The 16,113-nt window shown below is 46.4% G+C and overlaps 1 protein-coding gene across 11 annotated transcripts in view; it reads left to right on the plus strand.

Moving 5' to 3' along the window:
* The first annotated feature begins 14,171 nt into the window (after positions 1-14,171).
* LOC134530762 (uncharacterized) overlaps positions 14,172-16,113 on the plus strand; it is a 51,537-nt gene continuing 49,595 nt past the window's right edge. Inside the window, exon 1 of one of the 11 annotated variants that reach the window (XM_063365914.1) lies at positions 14,172-14,269. The gene's annotated coding sequence lies outside the window, so the exon portion shown is untranslated. Of the gene's footprint in view, positions 14,270-14,363; positions 14,555-16,113 lie in introns of those variants that run through there. The other 10 variants (XM_063365911.1, XM_063365913.1, XM_063365912.1 and 7 more) reach the window with 10 other exon arrangements.

Consider the following 16,113-nt stretch of genomic DNA (forward strand, 5'->3'; position numbering starts at 1 on the left):
TCAGTTCAGAATTCGCCTTGAACAACACCACGGCCAATGTGCGCAGAACCCGATCGCAGATGACGGTCACTTGGGCGGAGCTTGTAAAAAGGGGAGGGAGCGGCACGACGAATAAGGGATAAAGAAGTGAAAGAATGTAGGGGAGGAAGCGCAGGGGAAGGCGTTGAAGTAGAGGCGCAGAGCGAAATTGTTACAAGTCATTTTGTTTATTGTCCTACTCCAAAGTACGCTCAGTCATCAGTGCGTGCTTCTTGCGAAGACTAAAGTCTCTAGTTAGTACGCTAATAGCGATACAAGACCAAGGACACTGGTTCTAGATCCATCATTCTTAGGTGATAGATATGTGGATCCACAATATTAAAAAGTACATTAATAAAAGATATAATATTAATATTTGTGCACTTAACAACTATGAAAATGCAAATAAATTCTCAGTTTAACCATAATAACATATGTAATCAACATATGGACTTTCTTTTTTGAAAACAATTAGTAACTAGTGTTTTCATACATTAAAAATTTACGATTTTATCAAAAATTAAAAATAAAAAAACAGATAGGTACATTAGTGAGCATACTATATCAATGTTTACGTTTCAAATGTTTCTTCAGATTAGTCGATGATGATTTATAACTCAGTTTTTGTTTACACAAATTACAATTAGCAAACTCATTATTTTCCGTAAAAAAATTCCACACAAATGAAGTCTTTTTCGTGCACTTATCCATTCCTTATTTCACTATAAAGATACTAACTACAAAGCATGACAGCCCGCAACAATGTACATGGTGATACACGGCCAGGACGAACTGCAGTGAATATTGAACTGATTGATACTGGCTGTATCAGGCGGGCATGAGAGTAATTGAGGTAGAGAATTACCGGGGGTGATAAATAATGTATCAAATTCTCCTTCCGGTCGCACGGTCTGCGTACGCGGAGCTTTGTTGCTTCCTCGGACCGTCTGATACAGAAGTATCAGAGACTTGTACCTAGGTACATTACTGTATCAGTATCAGGTTGGAACAGATTCCGAAAATTGCTGTAACAACCCACCTCTACTTTTTATGCTGGTGATGACGGCGCGGAGGATGTGTACCCTGTAACGAGAATGCTGATATCTTGTCGCTTCCTGGGACCGCTACTGCTCTGTTACAAAAGTATCAGAGACTTGTAACTAGGTCCATTACTGTATCAATATCAGGTTGGAACAGATGCTTGGATTACTGAGGGATAATCTACTAATTAGGAAAGTTTAACTTATACAAAAGGAACACATGACAAAAACAGGCCTTTTTCTGTCACCCAGAAACCAGCAATCAATGTCATTATTTAACAATTTAAACCACATAGCACTGTCAAGCATTTAACATCGTACATTAACTATACAATAAATTATATATATATATATATATATATATATATATATATATATATATATATATATATATACACTGTAACAAATGACAATAACGATTCGTGCCACCTAGGTATTGTTGTGGTACCAATCTTCGCCTAGACCACAAGGCTTGTGTAGAGAAGTTTGTAGGATACTGCTTGCTATGGAGAGGCGGCCATGTTGGTATCAAAATTGTTTCTCTGCCTTGAATATCGGCCGAGGCCATAATGGTGGATGTGACAAGTTTAAAGGGGCCACACTCGGGCCGACGACCCACTCCACAGCAGTAGTTAGTTTACAGGCTAGCCTAGTGCCTCCCCGGACAAAACAAAACTTGAACTCTCCCCAGCAACCACTAAGCTGCCTCGGGTTTCGAACCCGAGACTGATGGTGACAGCAAGTTATTATAAAAAACTAGTGTTCGAAATCATAACAGACTTTTTGAATGAACAAACATTACACAAAATAATTTTTACTTATCGACTTCAGAGATTGATTGTATAAAGAGATTTAAAATAGGATTAAACTTAAGCAGATTTGTTTGGTTTAATTAAAATGTCTTTAAACTATCTTAGTGTACATAAATTCATAAGTATGTGAATCTGTGCTCTTTTTGTAAATAATTTTACAATAAATTTTAAGTTCACGTGTTAATTGTAGATGCTTATGGGTTTTGAAACAAGGGGTTGTCGTCGCTCCGCTCGCCCTCCCTCGTCGCTCGACGCCCAGTTCCTCAGTTGTACTAGGTAGAGTGGGGTTCGGCCAGTGTGGCCAGGGAGGGACAAGCTAAGATGTAGAATTAATATCCACCAGTCCGCGACGAACACCCGATTTATTGATACAAAGCCCTTTACATGGGGCTGTCCCACCTGCCTGCGACAGTCTGGTTGGCACGCGGCGACACGAGGGTTTATTCCCTGTCTGGGTACTCCACATTATGCTCTGGATAACCTGCACCGTACTAAGTCCGGTAGTTCAGAGGTACCCGGAAAGGTGGCGCGACACTAACACACTATGTCACGGGCTACTGTCTGTAGACCTAAATGCCCCATCAAAAAATAAATGCTCTGTAGAGGCCACTACTCCTCGCCACATAAAAGAACATGCTTTAATTAGGAACTGTCGCCTATCTGCCCCTATGCCTGCGTCGCGATGCACTTACTCCTGGTTGGCTTACAGCTCAGCGACCGTCTTGAGGCACGACTCCTCTCGTGACGCGACCGTTCCTCGCGCCTGCTTGGCAACGACTCCTGATGCCTATAGACCGTCTCGAGGCACGACTCCTCTCTGACCGTCTCGAGGCACGACTCCTCAGCGACGCGACCGCTCCTCGTGCCGGCCAGTTTCAACTGGCTTCCCCTCCGCGCTGCGGCGCGGCGCACGACGGCTCATCCCTTTCCCTCCCCCGCGTCACGCGCCGCCCCTGACGTGTCGCAGACGGTTGTGATGTAGTCGCCCAGTGAACATGATGAGAACAAAACATAAGCATTTCAAATGAAAGGATTAAATATTAACAATAAAAATAATGTTAATAAATATTTACAATGATTTATCTTGCTGTAACACAGCGTCCAGTCTTTACGTATCTTACAATTTATTCCCCTGGTGTGAGCGTATCTCTCTTGCCCCCCCCCCCCCCCCCTTCCTGACCTAGATGCACTGCACTATTCGGCGCACCCACGACACAGGGCAGGTGAAGGCGTTGGCGTGGCATAACGGGCTGTGAGAGCTGGGTCGACACTTGGGTCGACGTCAGGGTTAAAGAGGAAACATTGCGTGACATGTTATTCCATAGAATTTCAGTAACTACTGCCCAACCTCTGCCATGGTAGCCTAGCTAGCATTTTTGTTGGAAGCTTCTAGCTGATCATGTACGAAACATTCTATCGTGTGAAATTGGTTTTACAGTGAATTGTTCAACTGTGATAAACTTTGACTTTAGGTATAAAGTCTTTAAATATATCGACATTTTACATTTTTTAAGACCTAATATGACTTTAGAATGATAATAATGTTATTAAAATCGAGTTTTTGCGTAAACAAACAGCTTGAACTTAATCTGTAAACTGTTTCCGCTCATGTTCTTTTATATATTTTTTGTAGGTTTTACTATGTTTAAATTGCCGTCGTCCGGGGTCTCGGGCTCGAGTCCCGGTGTGGCTCCTAGTGGGAAAAGGCGGTTCTTGATCTGTGTTGTCCGGGTGGGCGCCAGACTAGCTCGTTTCTAGTCGTGAATTTGGGGTCGTGGATGTATGTGCCCCTGCGTGGCCCACTAGGGCCGGCGGCGGTGTTGCGTGAGATGATTTTAAATAAGAGACGTGGAGTTGAGGTGGTGGTGTCGTACCTTTTATTCAGAGGAGCGAGTCGTACACAATACAACACTCTACAGAGGTCCCCGGGGGGTTTTTACTTGTTATTCCGTGGCGCCTTATTGTTTGTGTTCCGCGTTACGTGGCCTCGGATGCTGTTATGTCTCAGACGTCTCACTGGGTACGTAGGTAACGTAATTTCGTAACACAAAGGCGGGACACAAAATACACTGAATTAAGGGGGCGCGTACAGGTTACGTGGCACTCGTTACTCGGGTAACGTAAGTTAGCAATACAAAATACGGGATACAAAAATACACTGAATTAAGGGGGTGCGCACAAGTTACGTGGCACTCGTTATTCGGGTAACGTACGTTAGCAATACAAAACACGGGATACAAAAATACACTGGATTAAGGGGGCGCGCACAAGTTACGTGGCACTCGTTACTCGGGTAACGTAAGTTAGCAGTACAAAATACGGGATACAAAAATACACTGAATTAAGGGGCGGGCGATTGGAGACGGCCAATCCCGTATGCAAATGTCTCGGCGCGGGTGTTGTGCCCACTGTGGTGAAACACGCACCGCAATTAAGTTTGTCCAAGTTCCCTTGCGGGTTTGTGGTCAGCGCCGTGCGCGTGACCTTAAACAAAGTTCTGTACGTTGCGGGAGACGGCCCGTGCCGTATGCTGAAGAGCAGCCCCACTGACCAAGTGTGGTGCGGGGTGTCCTTAAGTTGATGCGGCCGGATTAGGTCCTGGACCGTAAAAAGGGACCTGGTACTCACGGAGAGGTTAAGTAATAAAAGGGGTTTGGTTAATTAGTGACTATATTTACCGGACGTTACTTTCAATGTAGACAAAGGATGTTGCCTCTCCGTGGGACGTAGGTCCGCCCCGGTCCATGAGCTGCGCTGAACTGCCGAACTGGCATGGCGTCTGAGGGAGGCTCGGCCTCTCTCGCGCCAGGCGTGACCTCATTACGCTAGACTCCAAACGGGTGTGTCTGGAAGAGATTTTATTGTCGCTAAAATCCTAATTTAATGTTTTAGGAGGAATGGGTACGGTTCTTCTCTTGTGTACTCAGGTTTCCGCGGCTTTGTCTTTGATTGCTGTTCGGGTCGCCTGACTCGGGTGGGCCATGGCCAGGGGTGTGTTCCGTTAGCGGGAGCGTATACTGGCGGGTGCAGGTCGGGCTCTGGGGTGGTCGTCGGCCAGACGACGTCAAAATAACCATTATTTCAATTTTTGTCTACACACACATATACTCGAATTTATAAATGTTACTGCATTTTTTCTTTGTTTTTGTACATTATTGTAATGATAATAATGTATTTACAGTGAGCAATAATAAAATAATTTTTTTTTTTAGCTGTACATGTGACGCCGCCGTTGGTGCTCCCTCTGAGATCACAGGCCTTTATGTGTCCTAAACACCCGAATTAGCTCAAGTGTAACGAACACGCCCGCACATGCCAAGATGAGTAGTGTAAGGCAGTGCACCGAACGACGTGATGCTATAGTCACGGCCGGCTGTGTTGCGCGAGCGCCCGACCGGGCGTGGCAATGTGCAATCACAACACAGTACACATACAATTATCATTAAGAGGAATAACTAAAACTTTTTATGTATTAAATATTAATGAATAATTATTACATGTTGATTGATATGTTTTGTGTCATAAAACTGGCTGTCAATATCTTCCCGGGCTCTGTATCTTTCCGCGGGAAACCGAGCCCTCCCTGGCCGGGTAGCCAGGGAGAGTCGTCATAGCCTTCCAGCACTCACCAGGGGCGGCAGCTCCACGCACGTGGAGCCTTCATCTTTCGCGCCTAAACCAACATGTGTCGTAGCCCCGGATATCACCCCCGTGATGCGGGTTGCGTAGCATTCTCAGGGAGGTTTCAGGCCTCGTGGCAGAGAAAATTATCACTATCCGAGCTACAATGATGTTTCGACAAATTGACCACAAGTATTTATTGAGCCCTTCGTGTAATCTAGGTACATGGGAAATCCGCGGCAAAACACCCCTCCCTCCGCGGAGTGAGGCTCGGCTGCACGTGTTTGGGGTTGGGCAGGCGCCAAGTGCGGACTGCACCCCCTGGTTCTTTATGCGAATGATGAACTGTCTCTGCCCCTTTTCTATGATAGTGAGAAACTAATTAAGTTGGAATGCCGTCGCCAGCAATGTGAAGTCTGTCCCGTTGCGTCACGCACGTGTCCGCCGATGCGCGCAATGTCCCACCTCAACAAAACCAAGAAAATACTTATTTACAATTAAATTAGTTACAATGACGACCGATAGCGTAACGCCCATGAACGTAAAAGTCCCGATCGCCCTGATCCAATATCACCAGTCGTGGCTCACGTATCACTGCCGCACTCGTCTCGCCGTGCGACCGCCTTGCTCGGGCGCCTTATGACTACTGCCCCCTCCTGCTGCGTCTCTTCTCACCGCCTGTCATCCCCCCCACTTCGCGACATGTGCAGCGCTCGGAGTGATTCCGGGTGTTGGCCTCGGCTTCGTCGCCCGGTTACAGCAATTAACATTATACTTTAGAAAGACATATAATTATAAAACAAAAGTTCACGAAAAAATTATAATATATACGAATAATAAAAATGACACGTTGTTGAATATAAAATATGTTTCACACAACAAACATTCACTGCACGGGGCAGGGGAGGATTAGAGGTTGGCGCAGCATAACGGACTTTATGAGCAGGGGAGACACTTGGGTCGGCGTCAAATGCCCCCTCCCCACTCAACGAGGCCGCTATGTGCGCCAACGCCCCTCTACCATGAACATATTTACAAGACACAATCAAGTACGTGCTGCGTGCCGGCTGGCCGCCCTAGGGATGTCCTGTCTGTGTTACCCCTGTGCGCGAACCAGGGCAGCAGATTTATCACGCTGGCACGTGGCGTCTCATCACGAGTGACTGTCTGTGTAGGTACCTAGTGGGTAATAATGGAGACCGTGAAACTGGAGGTAGCTAGGCTGACGTCCACTGGCCAGATGGGGCTGTACCAGTCCCCTAGCGACTCCGTATCATCGCTGTCCGCTTCTGGCTCCATGACGGTGCCCTCCTGCTCAGTCCCCGTAAGCTCGTGGCTGGACGGCCACACTACCATGTCCCTCTCCTCCACTTCTGTAATCTCAATCTCCTCACCTTCCTCACCTGTCAGTTCCCGTGCCTGCCCTATGTAGTGTTCCCCTTCCTGCCCCTTAAGACACGCCACCTGCTCTGCTTTACCGTGACGCGGGGATGCCTGTCTTTGGCCCGCCCCTTATCACACGCTACCCCTTCCCCGCTAGCAAGCGGGCTCCTGTCCGGTTCCCTACCGGAGCTCGTGTCCTCTGTCCGCGCGGCAAATGCTCTCTCCTGGCTCTCGTGTGACTCAACATCCACGTCCATCTGCACCCCGCGTCTCCCCTGGCCAAAACTTCCCCGCGCATTTCTACGGGGCGTTTTTCTCTCCCGGTCCATAGAAAGGACCTGCCTTCTGTTCCCCGGTGACCCCCCTTGCACCTCTGTCGTCTCAGACCCCGCCTGGTCGCCTCCCGCCCGCCGAAGGTCGTCCCTGTGTATCTTTGCAGGTCGTCCGCTCGGCGTCCGTACCAGGTACGACGTGGACCCGAAATTGCGGATGTCCTGCCTTGGCTCTGACCATTTAGGAGCCAGCCCCGCATTGAAGTTCATATTCTTGGACGAAAGGTGGTGCTGCCGCACATGCACCATGTCACCGGGATCCAGCGGTGGAGAAGGATGTCCCGCCAACGGCGTCGTCTTTTTAATGTACACCTCTTGGCGCTGACGTGCCTGGTCCGCATTATGGACAACTCTGTCCTGAGGGTCTCCCCCAGCTCCCCCTCCGTCGCCGCGGCAGCCACCCGGAACTCGCCCGGTAGGGCTAAGTTCTGGCCCTGGACCAGCTCCGCGGGCGAGTACTCGGTAGCAGCGTTGGTCCGACGTCTCAGACAATAAAGCAAGTTAGGGATATGTACGTCCCACTTCGTGTGATCGATTCCCAACCGGAGTTGGAGTTGAGACTTGACCTCCTGGTTCCGTCTCTAGATTGGGTTGGCGCAGGGATGGTACGTGGGGGTCGTGTGGTGCTTGACCCCCAACTTCCTGTATGCCTCCCGCCAGTGGGCACCACTGAACTGTCCCCCGTTGTCACTCAACAGCACAGCCGGGTAGCCAAACCAGGGGAACACCTCCCCCTCCAACAGCGCCACCAGTGTACCCGACCTTACATTGGACACTGGGTACGCCTCCACCCAGCGCGTGAACAGATCGGTCTCGACAACCAGGAACTGTTTCCCCTTGGCTGTCCGTGGATATGGCCCCATGATGTCCAGTGCTACCGTCTGGAACGGCTGCTGTGGGCGGCGTGGTCGCTGTTGCTCCTCCCCGTCTGATCACTGTGCTTTGCATTGTTGCCACGTCTGGCACCGGCGGACGTAATCACGGACATCACACATCACCCCTGGACAATGGAATGTCTTACTTACCCCCTCTATAGTCTGGCCAGCCCCAGGGTGTCCAGCTAAACTGTGATCGTGAAAAAACGTGAGCACAGCGGCTCGTGCCCCCTTTGGTACGTACGTGCACCAGGTCCCCATGGCCCCTGGACTCCGGGTCTGTATGACTCCGTCCACTCACCGCTGAAACGGCGAGAACTCCGCCTCACATGAATCCCTGATTGTCAGTGTGTCTGCGTCCCCTACCTGGGTCTGTTTTACAGCCTGCACCAGGTCATGCAGAGTGTCCACCGGCCCTGGATTCACCTCCGGCACGGGCTGTGCTGTAGTGTACAGTACTGCGGGTGCGTTGTCGTCCGCGGTGTCGTGTCTCCTGCCTTCTGGTGGTACCAGGTCGTCCCAACTGCCCTCGTCCTCGTATTCTACTGTCGTGTCCGGGTGTCGGGAGAGCTCGTCGGCCAGCTGCTTTGCTTTTCCCGGGACATGCTCCACCTGGAAGTCGTAAGTCTGCAGTGTTATGGCCCAACGCGCAAACTTGGACTTCCGTCCTTGCATGGTATTGAGCAACTTCAAGCACTGGTTGTCAGTGCGCAGGGTGAATTTACATCCTTCTAGATGGTGCCGGTAGCGGCCAACTGCCCACACCACGGTCAAGCATTCCTGCTCGTTGACATCGTACCTCTGCGCAGGCCGGGCCGAACTTCGCGCTCGCGTACTCAATCACGCGCCGCTCATTGTCGGGCCCGACTTGGTACAGTACGGCCCCCATACCCACTTGACTGGCGTCAGTCTGCAAGTACAGGGACTCGTCCGGGGTCAGTCTCGCCAAAGTACGACAGTCGCGGAACAAACCCTTGACTGCGGTCAGCGCGCAGTCCGCCGCCTCCATCCGCTGGTACTTTGTCTTAGGTGATAGTAGGTCAGTCATTGGTGCTGTCACGGTGGCGAAGTCTGGGATTAATGACATAAGCCAATTCAGTAGCCCCATGAGCTTCTGCAGTTGTTTCCGTGTCTTGGGTACTGGTTTTTTTGCAATCAGGTCCAAGTGTTCGGGCAGCGGCCAGTACCCGTCCGCACTGACAAGGTGCCCCAGAAACTGCAGCTCTGCCACCCCGACATGGCACTTACGTGGATTGCAGGTTAATCCATGTCTGGCCAGCCGCTTTAAGACCAGAGACAAATGTTGCGCGTGCTCCTCCCACGTGTCAGACCAGACAATCACATCGTCCAGGTAGGCTGTGACGAAGTCGCCAACAAATCTGTCCAGGATGCGGACCATCATGACATGAAACGTCGCAGGAGCATCCATTAGCCCGAACAGCATGGCGCAGAACTGGAATCTGCGACCGTCGGGAGCGGTGAACGCCGTCTTGGGGCGGTCCTCCGGGCAGACTGGCACCTGCCAATACCCGGACTTTAGGTCAAGTAAAGTGAAAATTCTTGCCCCCCCCAAGGCCAGCCAGGGCATCAGCTATGTTAATTAGTGGCGGCGGGGCAGGAACAGTCACAGAATTAATAGGCTTAAAGTTTACACAAAATCTTAGTGAGCCGTCTTTTTTCTTTGCCATGACAATGGTCCTATTGTACGGGGACTCGCTAGGTTCTATGACTCCCGTATGTAACATGTCCTTAATTTGTTCCTGTATGACCCGCCGCTCACCTGGACCAAACTCAAACGGTTTCACAAAAATAGGGGCATGGGTCGAGTCGGGATCTTGTGTTCTGCGTACGTCGTGCGCCGCACGAGGTCCGCCTCTTCAAACACCTGCTGCTGCTGCTCCAACACATCCTCGAACAGGCGCACGTACTAGGGCGGCACCTCGTTGCGTATCCCTTTAAGACCTATGGATGGGGGCGTCGGGGGTGGTCGTGGTGGTCCGACAGCGTACAGAGTACGTTACCTTTGCCGGCCCACATGCAGCTTACCATCGCCGATGTTGATCGCTGCGTCCTCCTGGATTATCCAGTTCAGCCCCAGGATCAGGTCCTCGTGCAAGCCTGGGATCGCCAATGCGGTGGTCTGACTGAGTTTGTCTCGTACGGCGATGGTTACCTGCACGCGCCCAGACGTGGGCGCGTCTACTCCCTCCGTGGCCAGCTGGATGACGTCCTCCCCAAGCAGTAGCTGGGCTACCAGCACTTAACGACGTGATGCTATAGTCACGGCCGGCTGTGTTGCGCGAGCGCCCGACCGGGCGTGGCAATGTGCAATCACAACACAGTACACATACAATTATCATTAAGAGGAATAACTAAAACTTTTTATGTATTTCATATTAATGAATAATTATTACATGTTGATTGATATGTTTTGTGTCATAAAACTGGCTGTCAACATCTTCCCGGGCTCTGTATCTTTCCGCGGGAAATCGAGCCCTCCCTGGCCAGGTTGCCAGGGAGAGTCGTCAGTAGCCTTCCAGCACTCACCAGGGGCGGCAGCTCCGCGCACGTGGAGCCTTCATCTTTCGCGCCTAAACCAACATGTGTCGTAGCCCCGGATATCACCCCCGTGATGCGGGTTGCGTAGCATTCTCAGTGAGGTTTCAGGCCTCGTGGCAGGGAAAATTATCACTATCCGAGCTACAATGATGTTTCGACAAATTGACCACAAGTATTTATTGAGCCCTTCGTGTAATCTAGGTACATGGGCAATCCGCGGCAAAACACCCGTCCCTCCGCGGAGTGAGGCTCGGCTGCACGTGTTTGGGGTTGGGCAGGCGCCAAGTGCGGACTACACCCCCTGGTTCTTTATGCGAATGATGAACTGTCTCTGCCCCTTCCCTACGATAGTGAGAAACCAATTAAGTTGGAACGCCGTCGCCAGCGACGTGAAGTCCGTCCCGTTGCGGCACACACGTGTCCGCCGATGCGCGCAATGTCCCGCCTCAACAAAACCAAGAAAATACTTATTTACAATTAAATTAGTTACAATGACGACCGATAGCATAACGCCCGTGAACGTGAAAGTCCAGATCGCCCTGATCAAATCTCACCAGTCGTGGCTCACGTCTCGTTACCGCACTCGTCTCGCCGTACGACCGCCTTGCTCGGGCGCCTTATGACTACTGCCCCCTCCTGCCGCTTCTCTCCTCTCCGCCCGTCATCCCCCCCACTTCGCAACATGTACAGCGCTCGGAGTGATTCCGGGGTTTGGTCTCGGCTTCGTCGCCCGGTTACAGCAATTAACATTATACTTTAGAAAGACATATAATTATAAAACAAAAGTTTACGAAAAAATTATAATATATACAAATAATAAAAATGACACGTTCTTGAATATAAAATATGTTTCACACAACACACATTCACTGCACGGGGCAGGGGAGGATTAGGGGGTTGGCGCAGCATAACGGACTTTATGAGCAGGGGAGACACTTGGGTCGACATCACATGTAGCTTCCATAGGTAAATCTTGCAATCCGTTTTCATCCGCTCCACGGCCGGCCCTAAATCGACCGTACAATGTGTCGTGCAGTTATTTTATTAATAATGTGTGACTCAGCCCTGAGTCGTTTCGCGTAATATACGTAAATCTTACCGTTTTGGGCAGCACGCCGATGTGCCCACGCTTCACGCCATAATTCCTCCGTCAGGAGATTTGAACTTTGTCCACGCAAGGCAGCTCTGCGCCAAACGCGAAGAGTGACTTACTAACAAATCAGTTCCTGGGACTTGCCGCGGTCGCGAACGAGTTTCCGTGCCCCGGTACCGCCGCGCCCGCGCCCACCATTACGTGTCCCCACGCCACCACGAAAATTGACTCTCTGTAACTATATTAATTTAATCTGAGTAGTGTTCCTGTATCAGATTCTTCCGGCCAATGGGACAATTCCGGGTCAGACTCTTTTCACCGGTATCGATATTAGTATTAGTTTTCAGCCCGCAGCCTATCACGTGCGGATAACTCCAGTGGTTCAACTAAGTCATTTATTAATTATTAATTGGAGTGTTCCTTTGCTGCACCGTTTTGATTATGACTAGCCGCAACCTTCAGACACGCCACACGCCTTCATCGCCACTACTACTACTCCCAGGGTAGCCTGCAACCCTCGGTGGGGTTTTCCTAGGGAATTCCGCAAACCATGAATCAGTACCGCCATTCGAGGGCTTTGTGTGCGGAGATGAGAAGGTAGATGATGATACGGCCAGTTACATGACATCGTTCTTAATCATGTGACGTAATGTACAGTGTGACGTATTAATAAATCTAGTTATATTTATGTGTTATTTTAATCATACGGAGTCCTGGGTGGCCAAAACAGCCCGGGGAGTCCTTGTCGATTGTCCCTGCCTGCAGCCATGAGGCAAAGAACCCCGCCCTTGAGTCAAAATCCTAATTTTTCTAACTTATATTCATTAATTTTAAAACAGGAAGCGGAGACGTCGTCACATGATCCTGCGTATAGCTATTATTTTACACATATTTATTCCAGTTGCATTCCTTAGCATCTTAATTCCATGAGATAGTCGATCTTTATGGGAGTGAAATGTTTTCCATATATGTTGACATCTTGTATCGAATAATTTTTGAGAATATGTCTATTTACTGTTTTTATTTTAATTATTGACTTTGGTTAAAATAATTGTTTTACTTCCCAACAATAATTGCACATAGTTGGTTTCAAAAAATTACATTTAAAATCGAATGTTGTTTCGTCCTTTTTGGGAATGGTTGCAACTTTTTATACTGTAAATAGTTACATTTTTTGATGCCACTCCCGCTGCCTGATTAAGTTTAGAATAAATATTGAAGTGAAAATTATCTCACTGGGAAAGGGGGGTTCGACCTAGTGGCTGCAGGCAGGAGTGTGTATTTAGTTGAAACTACCTGGGCTGTTTAGGCCACCAATGATGCCTTGAAATAAAAGGGAAATGACTGAGAAAACACTGTACTTTATTACTGCTTAATACACTTGCTTGTCCAATGCCTGGCCGAGTCTGTTGTCAGATCGTCGCTTCACGATCGGTTCAACACATTGAAGTTGTGCGCGAACATGTTAGGCTGCAAACACGTGTAGGTATAAAGTTTTATCCTGAGACCGATACTGATAAAACGAAGGCGGTAGCAAATTATTGTAGAACTGATAAGTTGCAACTATGTTTATATGGTAATTGAAGTTTACAATGGCAAAAGTATACAATCAAACGTTCTTAAACATGATTGCAGTCTAACCTACTACAATACGAATGTTTCAGATTTTGCATAAGCTCGGCTAGATGAAAATTATACTAGAGTCACAGCAGCTCCTTAAAGGTTGACAAAGTTAGTACTAGGTTAGATTGCCAATACATTTATTACACAGTCAAAATTAGCTAAATCGGAAACACGCTTATTAAAGAGTTAATACACCATGACACTAAAGGCTTACCAGAAGCCCTCATCAAACGATTAACTGGCGTCGAAGCCTGGAAAAATGCGTAAGGCTCAAGTCTGCTGTTCGAGTACTTAGAACATAAAATTTACGTAATATGCCGAAATATCCCTGTTGGGATTTAAATTATTAAGCGAAGAGCCGCACATAAGAACATACGGCTAAGTGGGGTCGGGCGCAGAGCTAACTGAAAAGATTAGGTAAACTTACGACTATGGCGATGAACTGGAAAAGTGGCGCGAAAACAGTAGGCTCTGCGTTTGCAGGGGAGCGACCCCTGTGAGCTCCCGGCGGCAACTGGCGCTGGAGTGCCGCGCGACCCCGCGCCAAGACGCGTGTAGCGCGGGAAAACAGCCCTACCAGTTTTAGACTTAGTTATTATAATTGTTATTACATCATTATTTTACAACTGCACATAATTCTCATATTATTTCAGTATCTTTTAATTGTTATTATTTTGGTTTTGAAAAGAGGAAATACTTATTTAAGTATATACTAGCACATTTCCACACCCGGCCGGGCGCTTCGGTCGGTTTGACGTTCGTCACGGCGCACATCATGCACGGTTGTGTTCGTTGCACACGCAATTCGTGTAAGTGTTGTTGGGACGTAACGGCCTGTGCGACCCTGAGGGAGCACCGGCGGCTGGCGTCACTTTTACATTTTTAAATTTTTTGAATTTTTTATATTTTCATGGTGTGTATCATTTTCAAATTTTTTATTGTAGGAAAATGTAACTGAACAAAATACTATACCAATATGCCGTATTTCGGTTTTGCGTTGAAGTAATGGCGCTGCTGTGCTGCCATTTTGTAAATTAAAGATATCATTCTTTAAATCTTTTTTGTTTTGTTTTGTGTTATGATTTAAAAATTTAAATGAAAATGGCCGTTGTTATTGTAAACTTAGTAAGGGTGATGTATGGTTTAAGAACATTTACTTTTGTGTAAAGTTTAAGTGTGACATTTATAGAGAAATCATGTAATTCTTTGTCGTTTTCAATAATTTAGATTAGTTTTTCTTGAATTATATTTATTTTTTATGTTGCATGTATTAAATTCTTCTAAGATACTTTTACATATGTCATAGCTTCTGTTATTATATACACTAGCCAATTAAGTTATATTTTAAAATAAGCTAATTATTAAGGTCATTCTGAAGAAAGCCCCCTCGGAAAAAAATTTAATAATTTAATTTTCAAAGATGTTTTCCAATTCTGATGAGTATCGTTAAGTAGTTCACCAGTAATATACCGTTTTAAATATTGGTTAGTTCAATTAAAAATATATGTACAATTCTGAGAATGTGTCGTTAGGTTAAGGTGCGGCCGCAATCATCTTAAGCTTTTCACAAGCACAACACATTGTTTTACTTAACAGTTGAACTCCACATAATTTAAGCTGGCGAGTTACAATTGAACAGTGCGATTAGTATTTACACAAGCCTAGTATTAGCATTAAGTAGAGTACGCTCTACGTTAACTCTTGCTTAATACTATGTTATTGCTAAAACTGTGATATGTTTTCTGCCAGTAAGAAGCAGTGAATGGATTTTGTACTTAGTAGTTTAGAATTTTATTTATTTAGAATTATTGTGTGTTGACTAGATAGTGCCAATTATTATTTTTATTATGTTTTAATGATGGAGTTAAGCTATAAAGATCACAGTCCAATTTTCTAAGAAGAAAAAATTTATTTCTGCATATAATTTTACAATTCCTGTGCAAATTGAAGAATGTATTCTGTTAATACTAATCTTTTTCCATATAATTACGCACTACTAACTACAGCAACATTAATTTTTTGACAGTTAAAACAACAAATAATCAAAGGAATGGGGTTAAAGCTATGCTCAAATTAGCTGGGGCACTAAGTTTGTTTTGTGTTATTAAAGTGCAATAAATAATGAATGATAGCATTCTATAAACTTTATTGTTTTGTTTTGTGCTATGATTTAAAAATTTAAATGAATATGGCTGTTGTTTTGTAAACTTAGTGCTACTGTAAGGGTTATTTATATTTTTAGGACATATTATTTTGTTTAAAGTTTAACAACAAATTTTTTTATCTGAATTAAGTGAAAAGAGTTTTGATTTGGTTTAAAAAAAAATGCTAAATGCATTGGAATTTACTAAAGCATGAGATGATTAAGTTGGCAGTATGATTGTAAAAAAAATTATTAGGTTGACAAAATTTTACATTTGAGGGGGTGTAAAAAGGGGGTAGGTTTTTTTCTTTGTATTTCATATATTGCATGTTTCATTGAATGCCATCCATGAAAGGAACAGGAAAGGAGTGAAATGTTTTAGTGTTTGGCTTCATTAAGTTTATGCATGTTTTTGATTCCACTAATACAGACGAGATAAAAACTTCTAATGTCTAATCTGCATTAGAAATAAATATAATTGTGTTTCATAATTTGTAAACATTTTATTCTTATTGAGAGTTGTGAGATATTTACCTTCTCACCCCACTTAAAGAAATGTTTTGGTGGGTAGAATTTTTTGTTAACTGAACATACATACATACAGGACATAAGTT

The sequence above is a fragment of the Bacillus rossius genome, chromosome 3 (assembly GCF_032445375.1).
Source record: "Bacillus rossius redtenbacheri isolate Brsri chromosome 3, Brsri_v3, whole genome shotgun sequence".
Classification (NCBI taxonomy): domain Eukaryota; kingdom Metazoa; phylum Arthropoda; class Insecta; order Phasmatodea; family Bacillidae; genus Bacillus; species Bacillus rossius.